Raw genomic sequence first — 19,996 nt, 5'->3', positions numbered from 1 at the left:
TTAAAGTATTCTTCTCTTTATTGGGAGTACTGTGAACAAACCAGTAGTCCAGACCTTTCTGATACAGCTGTTGTGATCTGCCTTATCTTTATTTGGAATCGAAGCCTCGCCGGTGATGCTTGGGATAAAAAACCCAGCAAAAAAAAAAAAAAAAAAAAAAAAAAAAAAAGCAAAAAAAAAAGAGCAACTTTGAACTCTGGAAGAGCAACTCAACCAGCAAATACCTTTTCTATTGGAACACAGCTAAAGTGCATGCAGGGTGCAGAGATCTGCACAGAAAGTGGCTGAGAGTTGCTGGTGTTGAAGCTATTAGGGAATTCTTAGGGATGTGTTAAATGCTAGGATCACCTCACTAATTAATCACCTTTCTTGGGCTACAGAGAGTTTTGGTCACAGGGTCGCAGTGATGGCACAGAAGAAATGAGCTATGAGCTATTAGCTTGCAGCCAACACAGTGATTTTTACACGGGACAAAGGAAGAACTCCACGTAATTACAATAAAAATGTTTACATTCATTGCTACCGTAACTGCCGATGAACTGGCTACTGTCTTTATGACACTGCCAGGAAGAAGCAGAATGAAGATACAGTTCAGATTTCTGCACAGATGTACTTTGTAGAAATGGTCAGTAAAATAAAAACGATCTCAGATAACTTTGCATTTTACCAAATAGCAGCTTGATCTGGCCAGCTCTGCACATGATTCGTGCAGGAATCTGAATAGCCCCTGCTTGCTCAGTGTGATTACTGATGCGCTTAAAGTTAAGTGTGTTCGAATGTCTTTGCAGGAGGAGGGATGCAAAACTCAAATAGCGTTTTCCCTCAACATACTTCCAATAGGTGCATTTAAAAAAGCCAACACAAAACAAAACTTCAGATTTCTACTGACCCTGTAAGCGTAAAGGCCGTGTCTTCACCTGCGCCATGGATGGCACAGAGTGCACTGTCAGTGCTTAACAGACAGGAGTGATAAAAAGCCAATATGCAAATTGCGTTATACACGAAAGTGTTTTCTTGATTTGTGTATGAAGCTCATTTAATGTTCCAATGTATGTACAGTTTATACAATGTCCCTTAACGCGCACTTGAGACCTCATCGGTGATGGGGGAGATAATCCTCACAAACGCGTTTTTCATCACTCAAAAGCTCAGCGGGGCTGTTGGTGCCGGTGGTCTGGGCGCCCTGCGTGCTGTGGGTGCAGGGAAGGGGCGGCTCGGGGTGGGGGAGCCCGTGTCACTCGTTGGGAACAGCCCGCTCCCACCGCGGCAACATTTATCGCAAAAGCAGGAAATTGCTTATTATTAAACTAGCTGGCAAGGGAGCGGGAGCCGATGCTGCTCCACACTGGCACAGCACTTACTTTGCTGCTTTCCCCGCCTCTCCTCATTCCGCTCTTTCTTTTTCTTCTTCCCCCTCTTTCTCTCTCTCCCCTCTCTCTCTCTCCTCTTCTTTTTTTCATTTTGGCTTCTATTCAAATGTGGGTCAGGGGTGAGCGGCTCCCAACGTCACAAGCTTGCAAGATGGCGCTGGGAGGAAGGCTGTGAGATGAGGAACAGGCTGGTATAAACCGAGAGGACAGGAGAGGAGCAGGGGAAGCAGAGCCGCTGCTCCAGATGCACTAAGAAGGTAACGCGGGGCGGGGGGGGGCGATGGGCCGCGCGTCCTGCTCGGGCGCTGCGGGTCTCGCTGCAGCCCAGCCCTTCTGCCCGCTCTTTATTTGCAGCCCTGTTTATTTGCCCATCTTCACGGGGCCGCTCGGGAGAGCCGCCGTGGTGGCCCCTCGCCTCCCTGCTCTGCGGTAGCCGTGCCCTGCCCCGGCGGCATTCCCGGGGAAAGCAAAATGGGATACGTGGATTTTTGCTCTCCCCTCGCCCTCTCTCCGTGCCCCGGGGCCCCTTCCCCTCGCGCTGCCCCGTTGCTTTTGGGGCCGGGTCGTGCGTGCGGTGCCTCTGCCACCGTGCGGTTCTGGGGGTTGTAAATGCGGGCAATTCGGCTGCAGCGGCTGGAAACTTTCCCCCTCCTGTCGTGATATTGCTGTGTCTGTGTGCGCGCACACGGGCGTGCGCTGCCCCTTCCTCGCGGTGCCGGGCTCGGGGCGGGGGCCGCAGCTGCTGCCCGCCGGGGCCGGCCGGCGTGGGAGCGAGCGGCAGCTCCGGAGCAGCCGTCTCTCCATCTCCATTCACCCTCTGCAAGTGAGCCGTAATTTTTCTATTTTTTTTCCTTCCGAAGGGTGGGAGCGGAGCCTCGGAGTGCTGGGGGGCGTGTTTGCGCCGGGGATCCGGCCGTATTGTGGAGGAGAGGGCAGGGAAGGGGCTCCCGGGACTCGCATCGCCCCCTTCCCCCTCCTCTGTCCCTCCGCGGGGCTCTGAGGCGCCGAGCCAGGCCGGCAGCCCCCGGGCACACCGCCAGCCCCTGCCCCACCGGGCACCCCAACGGGGACCGCGGTGAACTTTTGCCCCGGCTCCCTCTTGTCCCCCTCGGCCCTTTGGGATGACGGAGCCGCCGGCTCCTTTCGCCCTGCCCGCGGCTCTCCGGCTTTTGTTAGAGCTCGGTCTGGGCTCAGCGCTCGGAGGCGGCAGCGCGCATCCTCCCGCGGCAAGGGGCTGGCAGGACCCTGCCCCCGGCTTTGTGCCCCCGGAGGAAATGCATGGCCTCGGCCCCGCCATGCCGGAGCAGCGCTGTCCGCCCCGCTCCAGAGACAAATATCTGTAACGTAGAGATGTTCAATAGCGAATGCTCTGCGTGCAGGCTGGCAATATCGCTGCGAAGCGCGTACCGCTGTAGTGTAAGAGCCGGGCGGGCTGCCCGATCCCGTGCAAGAGCGGAGCGTACCCGGCCGCGCTCCGCATCTCCCGGCGGTGCCAGCTCGGCTTTTTGTTTGTCTGCCTGCATGTAAAAGGAAAGCAAAGTCGGAGGGTGTGGGGGGTGACTCGGGAAGCCCCGCGGTGCCCGCAGCCCCCTGCCTGCTCCCGGCCCCTTTTGTATAGGGCGGGAGAAGTGAATTATTGACTTCTGCTCGGCCGCGGCCCAGGTGGAAGCGGGCACGGCGGTGGGCGGGCGGCTCTCGGCACGTCCCCCCCTCGCGCCCGTTATCGCGGCCGCCAGCTGCGCTGCGCCCGGCCCCGCCGCCGCTCCGTGCCCGCTGCCCGCCCTGCGGAACCCGCCGCGAACTCGGTGCCATGTGCCGGGAAGAGGCGACTGCGGGGTCGGTAGCCGCGAGCTGGGCGAGAGTGTGCGCCTGTCCATAGCGTGAATGAATGATGTTCGGCAGCGAGCGTCTGAGCAGGCGGCCGCCGAAATGTCCCTGTCTGTTGTGTAGTTAGAATAAACCTGAGAGCAGTAAGATCATCGAAAGTGCATTCTGGTAATAAACCGTCCTTTGACCAACTCTGGTTTAAATTTGTTGTGGAATGCTGTTTATATTTGAATGGCTTCCATGTTTTTCCACAAATTAAAGGGGAAAACAATACGCAATAGTAACTTTCATTGGAAAATGTCAGAACCATGAGCAGATGTTCGCTGTGCTTGATAAATACAGTGTATAAGCATCAGTATTTCAAGATGACTTATTACTATTTTTTTATGACTCAGAACCATTGTATATGCTACAGCAGCTTTGAAGAGAAAGCTGTAAATTGCTCCATAGGATTTAACAAGAAATATACGTGGAGAAAATGACATATAGAAAGAAAACTGACTTATTCCTACAACTGCAAGTGGCTTCCTTTTTGCACCTATTCAATAGCAATCTAATCCTAAAAGCAGTGGGAGCAATTATTTGCAGTGGTGCCTGACATAGTAGGTCTAATTATTTAAATCAGTTTAACTTCTGATGGTTGACCCATCAGGTCAATTCTGTGCCCTTTGTTGTATTTACTTAGGGGGGGAAGAAAAAAAAATGGAGGGGAGGGGATGGTTCTTCAAACTTGCCACCTGCTACTGACATATTTAAACTCTGGAAGAGATCAGCATTAGAAACAAGCAACCTCTTGCATTTGTTACTTTCCACTCTAACACGGGTAAGGAAGCCCTACATCAGTGGTTCGTTCTTTTGCATCTAAAATGCATCACTTAATCATAGCAGACTCATGTGGCTGGAGGGGTGCAAGCAGGAGGAATGGCAGAGTCTGATGCTCTGGGTTTTTCTTAAGTGATGCTTCCTAATTACGTGAAATGCAGATGAGATGCACATGCATAAAAGGGGTGATTTTTCAGTGTTTGCTGGAAAGGCTTCTTCCAAGGACCTATGTGAGCTCTCAATCTTTACTGCATAAAGATGTAGCTGATGCTAGTATTCACATATGTTGCTGGGCAGAATGGCTTGTGGATGTGTAGACAGTAATAAGTATTGCAAGATGCTTGAAGCACTTGGTATCGTATGGCATGTGGTCGGGTCAGTGGCAAATTGTTTGGCAGAAGTCAGTGTGTGACAAGGGGTGGGGGAGAGAGAAAGAGAAGGTTGGAGGCCTTATTCTAGGAGGGTACACCTTCCAGTTATTCTGGTTAACTGTTTAGAACAACTAGAACAGAACCTAATGCTAGTTGGTTTGGCGGTGGCATGGATTGAGACTTCCTAAAACAGCCATTATAACCCAAAATTTATGGTTGCAGTATAAAATTTGAGGTAAACAGTAGATCTTGCAACAGGGCTTCATGTTTTCCAGCATCCTTATGGCCCACAGTAATTAAGAACTGTCAAACATAAACTGTATGCCCTGCATTCTTTGTACAGAAAATTGCACATGGTTATTTTTGAGCTCCTGTTACCTTTGCTGATAAATGTAGTGGAACAGGATAATATTTGAAAACCAAAGCACATCTGCCTTCATATCAGAACTGTTACGTGTGCTGAGTGCAGCATTTAACCCTCTCGTTCAGGCTGAGGACTGTATCATGGCTTGAAAGACAGAAGGTATTGGTATGACGAGGTTGTCAAGTTTCATCTACAGAAAGCCAGTCTTTGGTCCCCTGCACAGTTCAGACTGATGAAATGTTTGAACAAAGCTGCAGTCCCTGACAGTATCAGTGGAAGAATTTTACCACAAAGTGGCATTTCTTGTAGCAGAAAACATGGTCTTAGAATGGAAGAGAACAGAACACGTTTGTGACATAGGCACTACATCTGCTGTGCAGTGACAGGCAAAGCTCAGGGGGGAGGACCCTTTCAGCATCAGTGGGCATACCCACCTTGCTGGACTGGAAGAAAAGTCAACAGGGCTCAGCTGTGGAACTGCAACAACAGAGTCCTGACCCAACCATAACCAAGAGGGTATCTTTTAAAAATAAAGATGACTTCCCTTTGCTTTGGTGTGGATTGAACACCAGTGATTAAACCACTACAGCTGCTTAAATAGGTTTCTATCTTGCTGTAGTATCAGGAGCAAGGACAACGTATTGCAATAGTGATTTCAGACTGCTGTGCTGTAGCTCTAAGGCAAAGCAGTTGTACTGGCTTGTTTAGGTGTTTTTTGCTTTTTTTGGTGTTTTTTTTTTTCTTCCAATCTGCTATGACAGTTTGCTTACTCCTCTTAAAAGCAGCAGAAACAGTGTTTAAAACAAACAAACAAAAAAAGAAAACCCAACAAAATAAAAGACTCCGAGAGTTGAATTTTCTTGTTAGCATCTCCAGCTTTCAACAGAATGCCAACTTGAAGCCGGGTTTCTTTCCTTGAAGTGCAGGAGTATTACCAGCTAGCTGTCCAAACTTGTACGTTACTCATGTGTCTTGTTAGTAATTCCTGGAAAGAGAATTCACCCTCCAGTGCTGGCTCCCACGAAACAAGGAAGAAACATAATGGTGAGGTCAGTCCTGCATTTTAAGCTAATATAAAAGGGTTTGTCGCAGTATCTTTAAGAGGGAGACTACAGCACTGCAATAGCTGTACCTCTGTTGACAGGTGGGAGAAGTTTTGTTCTTCATCAGTGTTTGGATGACGGCCCAGTGCTGGCCACAAACTGCAATCCAGGATTAATCCTCACATAGTGTTTTCTTTCTATATATCAAATTTCTCATTTTGTTAATGAGCACAGCCTAGCATGCACTTCAGGTCAGCTGTTCTGGAGTGGAAGCAACAGCGTTTTTGCATTATTGAAATGACAGCTCCCATTCTTTCCTAGAGCCTGTATTGTCTGATCAGGGCAGGGCAGAGGGTGATCCTTCTAATCACAAATCCTGAACGGGGATTCTAATTACTGATTTTACCTAATGGAAGGAGGTGGGGAATCTGGTCTATCTAGGATCGCATGTGAACTGTATCACATTTTCTTATATGTACAAGATATGAAGGGGTGAAAGAATGATCTTATAAACTGGAAACTTCAAGAGGACGTTTAGAAATGAACCTGTGGGAAATGGATTTCAGCAATGGACGTCTTTCAGCATGGGTTTTCCTTCTAATGTAGGAAGGATGAAACGGCTCAGTTCTTCTCCAGAAAAGACTTTAACATGCACAGACAGCTAAGCAGGGAGATGAAGGGCCCCAGCCTTCAGCAGACAGTAAGGAGAGTTCATAGAAGAGCAAGGAGGTTCTTGCTCAAATCAGTCATCATGGGCTGCTTCCCTGATAAAAATTGCCTTGAGAATGGGATATACTTGCTTATTTTGTAAAATCTCCTGAGAGATCTAGGCTGGAACTAAGAACAGCAGCCTCTTTTTCTTGCAGTTTTAGTTAAAAGATGCCAGTTGTGTCCTCATTCAGGTTCTGGATGGGAGGCAGAAAACGTTTTGCTTCATTGTGCTGGCCTGAGGCTTTTGCTGTCCTTCAGTCTCTTGGGTAAAGGCAGAGGGGATAGCTTTCAATAATGTATCAGTTTGCCCTATACTCTCCCTTCCCTCACTGAACAAAACAATATGCAAGATAAAATTATCTTTGGATTGGTCTTTTGTCATGGGTTTGAAATGAGAGCCCTGACACAATGACTGGAAAAGCAGCCTCATAGTGCAAGCAATGTCAATACGTTCTTGATACTGGTTTAAGATGACAAGGGTGTACAGCAGATTTCCTTCCCCCTAAATGCGTGCTCACTTCCTATTGTATAAGAAAGCGTTCAGTGTGTGTGGATTCAGTTTTCTAGGAGACCCATAAAGACACTTTAATGTAGGACTCCAATTATCACAATTCCATAGCTGTCAAGATACCCCCAGCCAGTCTGACAGTTGGGAAGTCCAACAAAGAACAGAACAGAATTGGCAATTTGCATTGCCAGTTTAAGCTAGAAATTGAAAGTAGCCTACTAGAAACCTTATTGTAAAGTCTGCTTGCTTGCCTGTGTGGTAGGGTCTTTCTGGTTCGTATCTATTAAAATATGTTGATGTGTGACTTAAAAGAAAATTAGTAAATTTGGCATTTTTTCTGTTAAACAGGAGGCTGAGGTAATGACTTGAGATGCAAACCAGAAGCAAAATTCTTTTACTGTGTTAATGTTTCTGATAATTGTATCAAGCAACTTCTCATACAGCACTGATTTCAATTGATGCTAAAACTGACTATTCTGATGTGCTACATAAAAGCAATATATGGAAAATGCATTTTAAATCAAAATACTTTTTGATGACCTCCTAAAGTTCCTTATTATCTCACTTATTCTGTGATTCTTAATCAGCAGTTTTAAATGCAAAACAAATCACATTTTCTCACTGTGTGTGTGTGTGAGAGAGAGAGAATTGCTCTGTTATTCTTGGTTCATCCTTAGAATGTGTTCAGAATGGTTCTTGTGTGGAACATTTGCATCAAACTTCTCATGTCTTGTGTGTTCATTTTCTTGGAAGTTCAGATGCTCTTTGATAATGTGATATTAATGACACAATCATGCTCAGTCTTCAAAGAAAAACGTGGATGTCCAACGTAGGGAAAGTATCTACTGAAGTTGTATCTGGCAGAGAATTCATTAAAAAATATTAAAGAAGTGTGCATAGCTAGGACTGAAGTACCAAAATGCTAAATAAAAGGAATTTTGTCATGAGAATGGTAGCTTTCTTGTAGTACAGATGGCAGCAAACTGGTGTTTGGCCAAGAGTGCTTTAAAAGTAAAGTAACTTGCAACTTGGGAAATGTTTTACCCTGAAAATTTTCTGTTATGAACTGAACATGTATGCATGAATTGTATGGAAGAACACGTGTATGCATTTAATTCATCTGAGTGAGCTGTGGACTAGGGAACTCGGAGTTCAGTTTGTATCACTGATTTAAATTTTCCAAGCTGTGGTCATAAAGGAAGTTAAGCAACTTAAGTCTTCTTCATGTTTAAAGAATGGAGAATACAATGTCCTTGGTTTGTTGTGTGTATTTATTTCATAAATGTTCATCATACTTAAATGTTTGTACAATTGGGCCCTGACCTTACTAGGGTCTGTAAATGCTGTCATCTTACACTTAATTCTAATTGAACTTCCAAATGGTTAAGTTGCCAAAGGGTAATACTATAGTGCTATGCAGTACCCATGGAGGGCAAAGAAGAATAAAGAAGATAGCTCTCCAGTCCTTTCAATCAGCTACATTTCTCTTTCTTACTGTACTTTTTCCATCAATGCTTTTAAAATTGTCACAGGGAGCACTGAGCAGCAGCTTGTATTTTTATTTTTTATCTTTATTCCTTGAGTTGCATGTGATGTGATGTTGAGATGGTGTGGTGCCAGTGTACAGTGTGATGCCACAGTCTTGGAAATTCTTAGAAAAGCACTTCTGTTTGCTCTAGGTAAAAATTATGTTGGCAGCAAAGCCGACTCTGCTGTTTACAAGCTGGCAGCATTCTTAAGTGAACTCAAAGTAGCTTAATGTATGCAGTTCTGCATACCCATCCAGGATGCAGAGGTGTTGGCCTGTTATTATGGGTGGTGTCTCTGGAGAGGGAATGTCTCCAGTATTTCCCCAAGTGTGGGCTTCTTTTTAGGAGCTGCAGGCAGCTGTCTCATCCCAGTTTTGCTAGACCTTCCAGTTTCTGGTTGTTAATTTTAAGTGATGGCTGTAATTGAGAGGACTATTCACCATTATCTTGATTCTGACAATCTGTATTACCAGGTCTAAAACAAGGGGTTCAGTACGTTTGCACTGGTTTGCTGTTTGATTCTGGAAAAATAATCTCATCCCTTTGTGCCTTTCCATTGTCATGTGTAAAGGCGCGACAGTTTGAAGATGGGCTGAATTTCCATCAGTGTTTAACAGTGAATAACAGTAGTAGCCACTATGGTCTAATATTTTACCCTGCTAATGATGCAGGAAGATTTCATGCTGAATTCTGCACTAACAATTCAGTGACTTGTAAGAGGAACAAAAAGCACAGAAAAACAGTATGGTTAATAGTGCTGCTGTGGTGGAAACCATGCTGTTATTTAAAAGCTCCATGGAGCATAACTAACAACAGAAGACAGTCATGGAAGGTAAATATATTTTAAGGATCCTGCCAGAACAAGGATCATAGGACTATGGAATTAAAATATTTACCTAATCAAAAAGATCCTTTCCACTCTAATATCTCACACTGCTTTCTTAATTAGTAAACTGTACAGTTCAGTCTCTGGTACCTTCATGTAATGATGCTATGCCCAGCTTTTTTGATACATTTTTTATTACTTTCTGAAAGCTGCACAGAGGTTCTCTCCTAGCAGAACAATAGCCATGGCCAAACAAGTAGACACACTCTCAGTAGACATAAATGACTAATGAAGCACCCCAGTTTCTCTTGCTTCTAATAAACAAACAAAATATCCCGTTACCTTCCAAATTTTGGGAAGTTCACTTGAAATGGAACATGGGCTATGTGACACCAGCTGTACTATCTCTCTATCAAGAGACTTATCAGTAGTTTTATACCTAATACTCAGAGCATCTAACACCATGTGCCAGAGGCTTAGGATGTTCCACAGCCCTGAACTGGTTGGACAAGAAAAAGGAAAAAGAGTCCAGGTGAGTCCAAGCACGTTTCCATGTGTGTCTACTCTGACATTATTCAGAGTACTTGCCTATTTGTGCTCACTTCCTCCATGGTTACACATGGACCTGTGCTACCTCTGTGTTCAACTAAACCAGCTTGGGCTGCATCCTCATCAGAAAGCAAAAAACCAAAACAAACAAGCAAACCAAAGCTATGTATTTAAAAAACAAAACAAAACAAAAACCACACATGCAAAAAACCCACCCAACACTTACCCTGGGCCTTCCAGGGGCCAAACCAAGAGGCCCTTTCTGAGATGGTCAGGGAGCTGCTTTGTTACAATAGCTATGACGACCAAAAGTGGTGCGTAGGAGGCTCTCTGCCAGCATTAGGTCTGCAGACTGACTGGCTAGGGTCATGTTTTTCTAACTGAGAAGGTAGCAGCTGTCCTTTGTGACATACAGAATTCAGGGTTTCAGGGGAAGTTACAGATTTTTTTCCATATTAACCTCTCCATGCTGTGCTATGCTGCCATTCTGTCCCCTCTGCCTTGTCTTCATTAGAGTGCCTGGCAGGAACATTCCCAGTGTCTCAGGGATGGCAGTCTGCCCCTGCTCATCTCACACTACTAGAGATGGCTCAGCCATGTTTGTTGCTTTTATTTTGGTTTTGGTTCCCAGTTTTCTTTTAAATTTTTCAAGGAAGAAAGGATGTAAGCATCTCAAAGGAAGTCAGCATAGCGCCAAGGTGCAGGATTTCCATAATTGAGTGCTTCCCTTATAATTTTTCAACAAAATAGTTGAAATTAAATAAATGGAGAGGTAATACGAATATGGTGGTTTTGAAATAAAATAAAATAACAAACAGTGCAAACTGGTTGTTGGTCAGACCAGATCCTAAGGGGAAACTGTCTCTAATAGATGTCATTGTAAGGGTAATGCTACACTTGGCACCAAAAATTAGATTTAATGCTATAAATGAAGATAAAGCACATTGCAGCTGACAATATACTTCCAGACCGCATCCCTGGCTAAGAAGCTTGCAATACAAGGCACAAGTAGGTGCAATATAGATAACTGACTGGGGTGGGGGGGGAGTCATATTCTACAAATGCTTACTTAGGCACTTTGCTTGAACCCAGTGTGACTGCTGCAGTAAGAGCTTGCACAATTCAGCCTGAGGCGTATGGCTAGTGCCTTATAGCTGCTGGGTAAAGTAGAACAGCTTGGAGGGGGTTATTTATTTTTCACGTGCCTGGTGAGGCTGGTGTTAGGTAAAAGCCTGCTTCCAACCCTGACTCGCATGCCTGCTTATTTGTTGATATTCTTAACCTAGAATTGCAGAATTCCTGTAGTTATGCTACTGATGCCTTTGTAAAGTTTCTCTATGAAAACAAACAAATAAACAAAAACCAAATGAAAAAACCCAAATCCCAACTTGCTTTAAAAAGCACATGCTTCTTTGAAAATGCTCAGCTGTCATGTTCAGTTCTGCCAGCCTGATGGGTTGAGAACACTTTGGAAAAGGTCAGAGAGCCACGTTGAGTCCTGTGAGTCCACCTTCCCAAGCTGATTTGCTGCCTGAATGATCTGAAGGGAGTGAAGCACCTGCAAATCTCCTTCTGGGGATTCCTTTAAAATGTGGGGAAGCCTCCAACAGGTGTGTGGAGCTGGCATGGCTTGGGTCTAAATGGGGAGAGGTGTGGCTGGGATAGGTCTGAGCCTGCCTAAACTGCTGCAGGGAAGCAGGAGGCTGCATGGGGTAGGTGCTTGCAACTCCATTCCCTTCCCACTTGTAATGAGGGAATGCCAGCTTCTGCAAGGCAGTGTTTTGGAAGCTGTTTCCACTGTTCTGCAGCCTTTAGGAAAGCAGGCAGCAGGACAGCATGTGACACTGGGCAAGGGAGTTGTAGCTGCTCATTCCATGTTCCCAACACCACCACCCCAGCAGCGGGTTGGCTGCAAGGGCAGATACTGACTAATTATATCTGGAGAGAAGTGGGAGGTGAGAGAGCTGATTCAGATCCCTGGGTTAAAAACCTTAGCCTGACTGAGTGAATGCCTGATTAATGTATTTTCTTCTCAGATTCACTTGCTGTGAGGTCAGAATTCTCAAAGAGAAAATGGGCAAGACCTTCTGAGACTAGTGGGATGTATGTCATGTGCTCATTGCCTTGGTGCTCCCTGCATAAAAGTCCCAGACTCTGTGCCAGAGGAGGCTTATGGCTGGGATGTCTGCTTGCATAGGGGTTTCAATCTTCCCTTTTGTAATGAAACAGTTTATTAGCTAGCATTAAGTTACTCTTTAGATCTTCTTTGTAAAGCCTATTCTGACTTATTTAAAAAGCTTAATGTTTGGGGAATAATCCAAGCTTTTCTTTTGGTTTCACTGAAGGTAGAGCCAACGCTTCATATGTGTAGGGAAGAATGATTATTCATAGGAAGTTATATCTACATAAATGATTGAACAAAAAAAATCTAAGTGGGAGAGTACATCAGACATACTGAGGGCAACAAGCTTTTACATTCTGTTCATCCTCCAAAGTCTTAGAGAGAAATGTGTTTTCATCTTTCAGCTTCTTGTTAGAGGATTTGGTAGAAAAAAGTCTACTTTCCCAGTTGAGATTTTAAAATACAGTTTCTCTTTAAGAGCAAGTCAACACAGTAATCCTGTTTCATGTTAACTGCTATGAAATACAGTGTTAACTTTTTAGCCCTATAGAGGCAGGAAAAGGGATTTAAGTGTTGTTTTTTTTTTTTGTTTGTTTTTTTTTTTTTTCCCCCTTGAGTATTGGAGAATTGAGGAGCAGGATTTTGATAACAAAATTCCTTACAATCCTCCCTCTATTTCCCTAGACTAATCTTATTTCAACAAATGTTGTTTACCTATTATGCAATTTGCTGTACAACTTACCATGGTTGTCTTTAAATGCAAGCTGATGCTTTAGATCCTAGTGCTGACTTCAACTCCTAGTCCATAGAACCTGCTTATTTCAGTTTATGCTTTGGTTTTGTAACTTGCTGGATTCTTTACTTCCTTGAGAATTCTCAGTTGTCTGGAATACTGTGTCCAGTTCTGGGCTCCTCAGTTCAAGAAAGATGGGGAACTTTTAGACAGAGTCCAGCAGAGGGTCACAGAGATGACTGGGAGCCTGGAGCATCTCCCACATGAGGAAAGGCTGAGACCTGGGACTGTTCAGCCTGGAGAAGAAAAGACCAAGGGAGGATATGATCAATATTTATAAATGCCTAAAGGGCAGGGATCAGGAGGATGGGTTCAGGCTGTTTTCGGTGGTGCCCAGTGACGGGACAAGGAGCAATGGGCACGAACTGGAATGCAGGAAGCTCCATCTGAACATGAGAAAAATCTTAACTGTGAGGGTTACAGGACACTGGAATAAGCTGCCCAGAGAGGTGGTAGAGTCTCCTTCTCTGGACGTATTCAGAACCCACCCAGATGCCTTCCTGTGTAACCTGTTGTAGAGAACATGCTTTAGCAGGGAGGTTGGCCTACATGATCCAACCCCTACAATTCTGTGATTCTGTGACTTGCAGGAAAATCTTCAGGCAGTTCTGTTGAATGCGTCCTCCTGTTTCCCTTGATGTACTTTTCAGTGTTTGATTCTTCTGGAGCAGAAGAGTCATATGATAAAGTTCTAAGGAAAATTCTAGAAGAGATGAACTTTGATGTGTTGCTGCTTTGTCTTGCTAGATACCAGTGGTTAGATTGAAGCTTCTGCTTTTACAATACCCACTTGTTCTCAGCTTTGAACCTCCAGCCTATGTCAAAGTCTTTTTCTCCAGGACTATGTGCCCTTATGTCTGAGGGGAACTTGTGACTAAAGAAGGGTTTGATACCAAATACCCTAAATCCTATCGAAATGAGTAGGTTAAGGGTGCTCATTGCTAAGATCAGGCCCAACAGCCAAGATGCAATGTGCAGATGAGATTGGTCTCTGCTGCATTTGGGTCACAAAGCTTGGAGAGAAGCCATGTAGTCTCATTTTCTGTGATGGAGAGCACCAAGTCATCTCACTACATTATTACTTATTGTATGCGCACATATGCACTCTTTCTCTAATATAAATATTAGAGAATAATACGAGACATGAGTGTCCCTGTGTGGAACAACTGAACTAATTTATGCTTGGTGTTCAGCTACAACAGGAATAGGTCCCAGTACTTAGTGCCGAGTAGCAGAGGCCAACTCATCAAGTTTTCTGTTGCTAAAATGCTATGCCTAAATTTCTTAAATAGTGTGTGTCTATAACTGGCCCAGAGACATGACAGCACACGTGGAGCACTTGAAGGGGAAGACAGAGGACATGCATTTTTCTGCAAGTTTTAACAAAGCCAGAATCTTCTGTGCCTTCATGCCTCCTTTTGCCACATGGCCTCAGGGGGTTTGTTTCTAAAGTCATCTGAGAGCTGCCAGCGCAAAATGAAAGCCCCAAGGGTTTCTCCAGTCATTGCAGGGGCACCCACTGCCTATAAATTTGAAAATGCAACCAAGCTACACTTTGAAAGTGAGAGGACAGTGGCATGGCACAGTCACCGGGAAGTCACTGAACAGTCAAGCCTGACACAAAGTGGAACTCATGAACTGTACTTAGAAGAAGTAATTTGTTTAGCCAGTGTGCCACTTACTACGTGCTGGTGGCTGTTGGGCCTCGCATTCCAAATGAGGCTGTCCCTCTGCCACCTCTTTTATGTCTGTACATAAGGCAGCTTTCCTTTCGGAGGGAACAGTGCAGTAGGGGAGCATGGGCAACAAGGGACTCTTGCTCCAGCCCTTGGCTGAATCCCCAGCAGAAGGGCTGCTGCAGGGCTGCTGTCACAGGCAGTTGCACCTGCTGTGTGGGAGGTACCCGGCTCTTCATGGATGTAGCTGCCCACTGACTTTTGTGGGATTTATGGAGATGTTTAATGGAATTGGTTATTTTTAGAATTCTTTTCCCCCTTCTTAAAGACAAACTCTTTTTCCTCAGTGATGGCTACAAGTTTGTGTTTATGTACTAATATACTCTTGCATTCACAGTCCCAACTGTGTTCCTTCTATACACGCTGCAAAAGAAAGTTTCAATCTCAAATGCCATCTTAAATTTTAATAACCATATATGATGTATGGCCTGGAATAAATTAAGTGTGCTAGAACTTGCAATGTGAAATCGTAGTGGTGGGTATAACCACAAAGCAGTGTTCTATTAAGCCAGTGACTGTCAAGAATGTCTGTTGTGGTTGTGTCTGGGTTACGAGTGGCTCCCTTTGGTTTAATGTAGGTGGATATTTTTATTCTGCCTGGCTTGTGAACAAGGGGATGAAAATTCAGAATTCACCTAAGAGAAGTGTAGGACTGTTCTGAGTTTTCCTTACAAGCCCATAGGTAGGAACCACATTTTTATCCTAAACACAGTATTTTTATTGTACTTAATTTATTTCATTGATTGTTGCTCCTAAGTGTCTTGCATTAAGAAAAGAAGATATTATGTGCCTAGAGGAACACTATGAGAAAATCTAAAGATCATCATTCTTTGTTAATGTTCTGGACCTTGCAGGTCAGTTCTGCCAATAAGTTTAGCTTTCCACAAATTTCTGTTATGCTTTTGGGATTAATTCTTTCTTCCTTTTTCTCTCTCTTCTTTCAAGAAGCACCAGAATAAATTTATGCAGGGTCCGAGCTCTGTGTGAGAATCCTAAGCAGATATTTCACCACCCAAACCTGTAGATCAGAGAGACTTAAAATTGTCCACTGTGGAGTTAGGATCCTGCGACCAGCTGCCTGTCAGTATACAGTGAAATACACAATCTCTGAAATAGCCATCACTCAAGTCATACAAGGTATTAATAATGCAAATATATCTCCTTGAATGGCAATGTGAAACAAACAGTGCATCAATAATCACAGTTGTTCTTTGTGATCTCCATCTGAAATTTAGCTAAGCAATCTGGCAGCTGTGTGTAGTATTAGCTGGAGCTTCCAAGTGGCAGTCAGATGTAGCCCTAAGCATAGTACATTTTGGTAATCTAGTTTCACCAGATAAGTGACAGAGATAGTACCAGCCAACACCCTATTTGAATAGAAAAGCTCTCAGCTTCATGACTACATATCAAAACTTCCACCCTTGCCCAGTTATCATTTGTAGCCATCTAGAAACTGTTGGGAATCCATCACAGTCACATCTACCATGCATTTAACTTATGCTGGGAGTTTAACAGGATGGCCAAGAATAATATAGTTAGCATGCTGAATGTGCAACTGCTGTAGAAGTGGGTTGTACGTGTGAACAAAGCTTAGGAGGAAAACTATAGATGGTACGTGCATGATGCAAAGCAGATAATAGCAGTTTATCCAGTTGTCTTATATCTACAACTCAATCCCACGTACCATCAGTTTTGGAAAAGAATTCCAAATGTAAGCAAATTGTCCCAACCCAAGTTTTAAACTGGTAAAAGGACTTGAATTCGCATGCAAGATAAGTGCTTTTGCAAAACATGGTGTTTAAATGTGGCTTGCCTAGAGAGGTTTCCAACAGCAACCTTAACCATGTCTCTCAGAAGACAGCTAAGACTTTATTCAATGTTTTAGTGATCCTAAATGGCATTCTTTGAGAGGGAAAACAGTATCATTGAGTTGTAAATTAAACCTGCAGCAGTTGAATTATACTACAGTTTTACAAATGTGTTATATATACTGCAGCCACATGTAAACTAGACTTTGTTTTCTTGGAATAATACTAGTGATTTGAAGTCTCTCTGACAGATGTGTATGTGTTTTTCTCTGAACATCACATGCCCTAAGCAATTAGGTGGAGCTAAAATCTACGAAGACAACTCCTCTTATCTGTCTTGCCCTATGCCAAGTCTTTGCCTTCCAGTCTCTGCTGGGAAATAGTAGAAATTCCGGGCATTCTTTGGAAGGGAGAGGGTTAAGTTTAAAGAGAAGGGTATCTTGTCTTTCACCTCTACTGGGGTGGAAAGATTTTAACTGTGTCTTCTCCCTAGAGGTGCTTCATTATGGATGTGATAATACGGCCTTGGCATGTCCTTGTGGGATTGCCTGGTTCTTCCTTCTCAGATGGACAGATTCTGGCATTATAATTCTCAGAGTACCAGAAGAACCATTTACATAGGAATATGAGATTTTGTAGTTGGTGGTACATAAACTGCTCTATAGCAAAGACTTCATACAAAAGCCTTGTTTAGTTTAGGGACTGCAAAGCCCTGAAGCTTTCACTAGGTGCTGTACAACACAATCTCTTCCCTGAAAGATGACAGGATAGGCAAAATGTGAGAAAGGGAGCAGAGCTTTGAAGAACTGCATTATGAAGCCAAGGTTGTGTGACGGACGGAAAGGACTAGGGAGAGAACCTTAATTCCTTGTGTTCCAGTTTACTTTGCTACCAGAACAGGCTACTGTTATCATAGCACTCTCTTTTCCATCCTTATTATTCCAACTAAATTAACTTTCCTTGCCTCAAGGACTGACACAATCCCTGTCTTATGGTATATGTTAGGTATTCCAGGGAACTGGAACAACAAGCACACTAACAAGCACACTGACTAATCATTGCTTACTCTCAGTATGCGTGTCTTTCGCTCATGGCAGTGGAAGGTAACCAGATAAGACAGCTTTGTGCCCAGGACAAAGACAGCCACACAAACAGAACCTGCCTCTGGTTTTGCACAGCTACATGTCAGACTTGCTAATTCTGGAGATGCTTGTCTTCTGTTTTGGTCCCTGGTGCTTCCTACAAAGGTAAAACAAGACAGTTCTAATGTCACATGAATCTGCCCTAGTTCTGTTTTTGGGCTTGCGTGTGCATCTTGCTTGAGATGTAGCCAGCTTTCTGATTGAAGTGTGATGTTGTAAGCTGTTCTGAACTGTTTATCTTACAAAGAGCAACATCATACACTTGCACAAAGTGGATCCACTTACTGTGTGTCTTCCTTGAGACAAAGTTATATTGAGATAAAATGAATATAACTTCTTACCAACCCATACTCTGCCCTGGGTCCACAGGATGGTTTTTCAAAAAGCTCTTGTGGTTGTCTACTATAATCTTGCTAGTTGGAAGTTCCTTGCCAGACTCCTGTCTTACCAAGCATTTGAGGGACTGCATTTCTTGTAGTGCCTGCACTAAGAAAGCTATCAGATGGAAACAAATATTCCTGCTCCAGATGGTGGTAAGCAGGAGCTAACAGTTACTTGCTTTCTGTGTGTTGCCTTGGTAAATTTAAAGACTTCCTTGAATTAAATGATGCAATAGCAAATTTTTCACAAAAAATAAAATGCCTGTAATCAGATAATGTCTGCTCTGCTTCTAGCAGTAATGTGGCATTGAATGTCTCTTGGTTTGGCTTCCACAGTTCAGGGGTGAGGGGAACTGGAATGGTGTTTACTGAGCCAATAAACTTCTCACTAAACATAATTCATGGGCTCTAGCTGGCTAATAACCAGGACCTCAGTGTACTAACAGTTGCTCTTATGCATTTTAAAACAAAGCTTTATTTGAAGTGAAAACTTCAAGAAAAATAAACTTTAGTAGCCTCTAATATTATTCACCTCTGTAGGCCATGCAAGTTCTCATATCTAAGGAGTGTATTTTAAAATATTTCTGTCAGAGTGTAAATGCTAAAAGGCTGCTTGCTCCAGAGATTGCCTCAGCATAATTCTTTGTTTGTTTTGAAACTTACAGGAATCCATAAGCTTCTTTTAAAACAGCACTGTCCAGGGATTTTTTTTCCTTCTACATTCATGTTTAAAAGGAGTTTCTGCTGACCAGCTGAGTACTCTAGGCAGTTAGCATTACAAGTTAGTTACAAGAAAATGGTGAAAGGCTGAAACAAAGCTCTCTTAACATACCAATTTTGAAATGATTTCCATGACCTTTCTTATAGTCTTATATTTCCTTCTGAGAGGAGAGATCTTCATCTGAACAGATTTATTTAAACACTTGCTACGTTATGAAGCAAGATTTCCATTCCTCTCCTCATGAATGAAGACTCCTCATGAATGAACCTTTTGCAGGTTCATTCAAGGAGTTCTCCTCCTTGGTGCACTATAGAGCTTAGGATTTGTAATGCTTTCAGATCTTCATCCTTTCTCTGTTTAGAGAAGAGTACTGTGTTCCATGTTTATTTAGTTTCTAATGAATGTGATTTAAATTCTTAAAGAATCCTAAGTGTGGATAAGTGGTATTTTTGCTCTCTGTTGCAAAGGTAGCTCATACTGCAAGGAATGCAGTTTATTTTTAAGGTCTGAGAATCAGTTAATTTAGATTTCTGCTAATGATTTTACCTTGTCCGGGAGACCTTGCCAGTTTGTCCTTTGGTTTCTTCATTGGACTGATGGGGAAGCAACTGCCTTCCTCCTGTCAGATACTTTGAAGTCTGCAGATGAAAGATACCGTATGAATACAAAGTACTTGCCAGTTAATGTCAGTAAGTTATTTTACTTGTACCTTGATGAAAAAAAAACTTTCATGGAGGCTTGCAATGGACAGCTTTGCATATGCACCAGTAGATATTTCCCTCTTAAGTCATTTGGAGAATTGTATTGACTACCTCTCAGAAACAGAGTTTAAATAACACAAAATCTAAGACTTTTACAAGAAATTTCTTGTCACATGATACTTTGAGATGATTTTGAAAAGGAAAGAAAATAGCAACTATGCACCCAGTCATGGAAGGTTCCTGCTAAATTGTATCTCTTATGTCTTTCAGGGATTATTTCTCGATGCAGAGTCAAACCCCATTCTATCAATGTGTAGAGAAGTTCTCTTATTGTAGAATTAGCATTTTTGATGCAGACCTCTACTGTCCAAAGCCAACTAATGTTAATAAATCTATTCTTGTATTTGTTACAGTAGTAAACTTAAATAGCATTGTTTAGATACCACTTGTCTAAACTTAGGTAAGTCTATACCATACCGTACCTTAACCACATTCTTCTTCTGCCTTTAAAAAACAGCACAAATTCAATAGGTAGGTGTAGGCTTTGGGCTTCCTGTGTTTTTTGTTTTTTTTTTTTTTTGTGTGTGTGTGTGTGTTATGTAGTATAGCAAGGTCTTCCCTGTTGGCTGTTTGTGTCTTGTCTGTTTATCTCTGCCTTCCGTGCAGCAGAGTG

The 19,996-nt window shown here is 43.4% G+C and overlaps 1 protein-coding gene across 5 annotated transcripts in view; it reads left to right on the top strand.

The window, feature by feature from the left end:
- Positions 1–1,239: 1,239 nt before the first annotated feature.
- The window catches only part of HIC2 (HIC ZBTB transcriptional repressor 2), a 114,749-nt gene continuing 95,992 nt past the window's right edge, over positions 1,240–19,996 (top strand). For 2 of the 5 annotated variants that reach the window (XR_004309016.1, XR_004309017.1), the window contains exon 1: positions 1,240–1,627. The gene's annotated coding sequence lies outside the window, so the exon portion shown is untranslated. The remainder of the gene's footprint in view (positions 1,628–19,996) is intronic. The other 3 variants (XR_001558443.2, XM_015877574.2, XM_015877573.2) reach the window with 3 other exon arrangements.

Source organism: Coturnix japonica, chromosome 15 (assembly GCF_001577835.2).
Source record: "Coturnix japonica isolate 7356 chromosome 15, Coturnix japonica 2.1, whole genome shotgun sequence".
NCBI classification, from domain to species: domain Eukaryota; kingdom Metazoa; phylum Chordata; class Aves; order Galliformes; family Phasianidae; genus Coturnix; species Coturnix japonica.
This window is presented reverse-complemented; position numbering and strand designations above follow the sequence as displayed.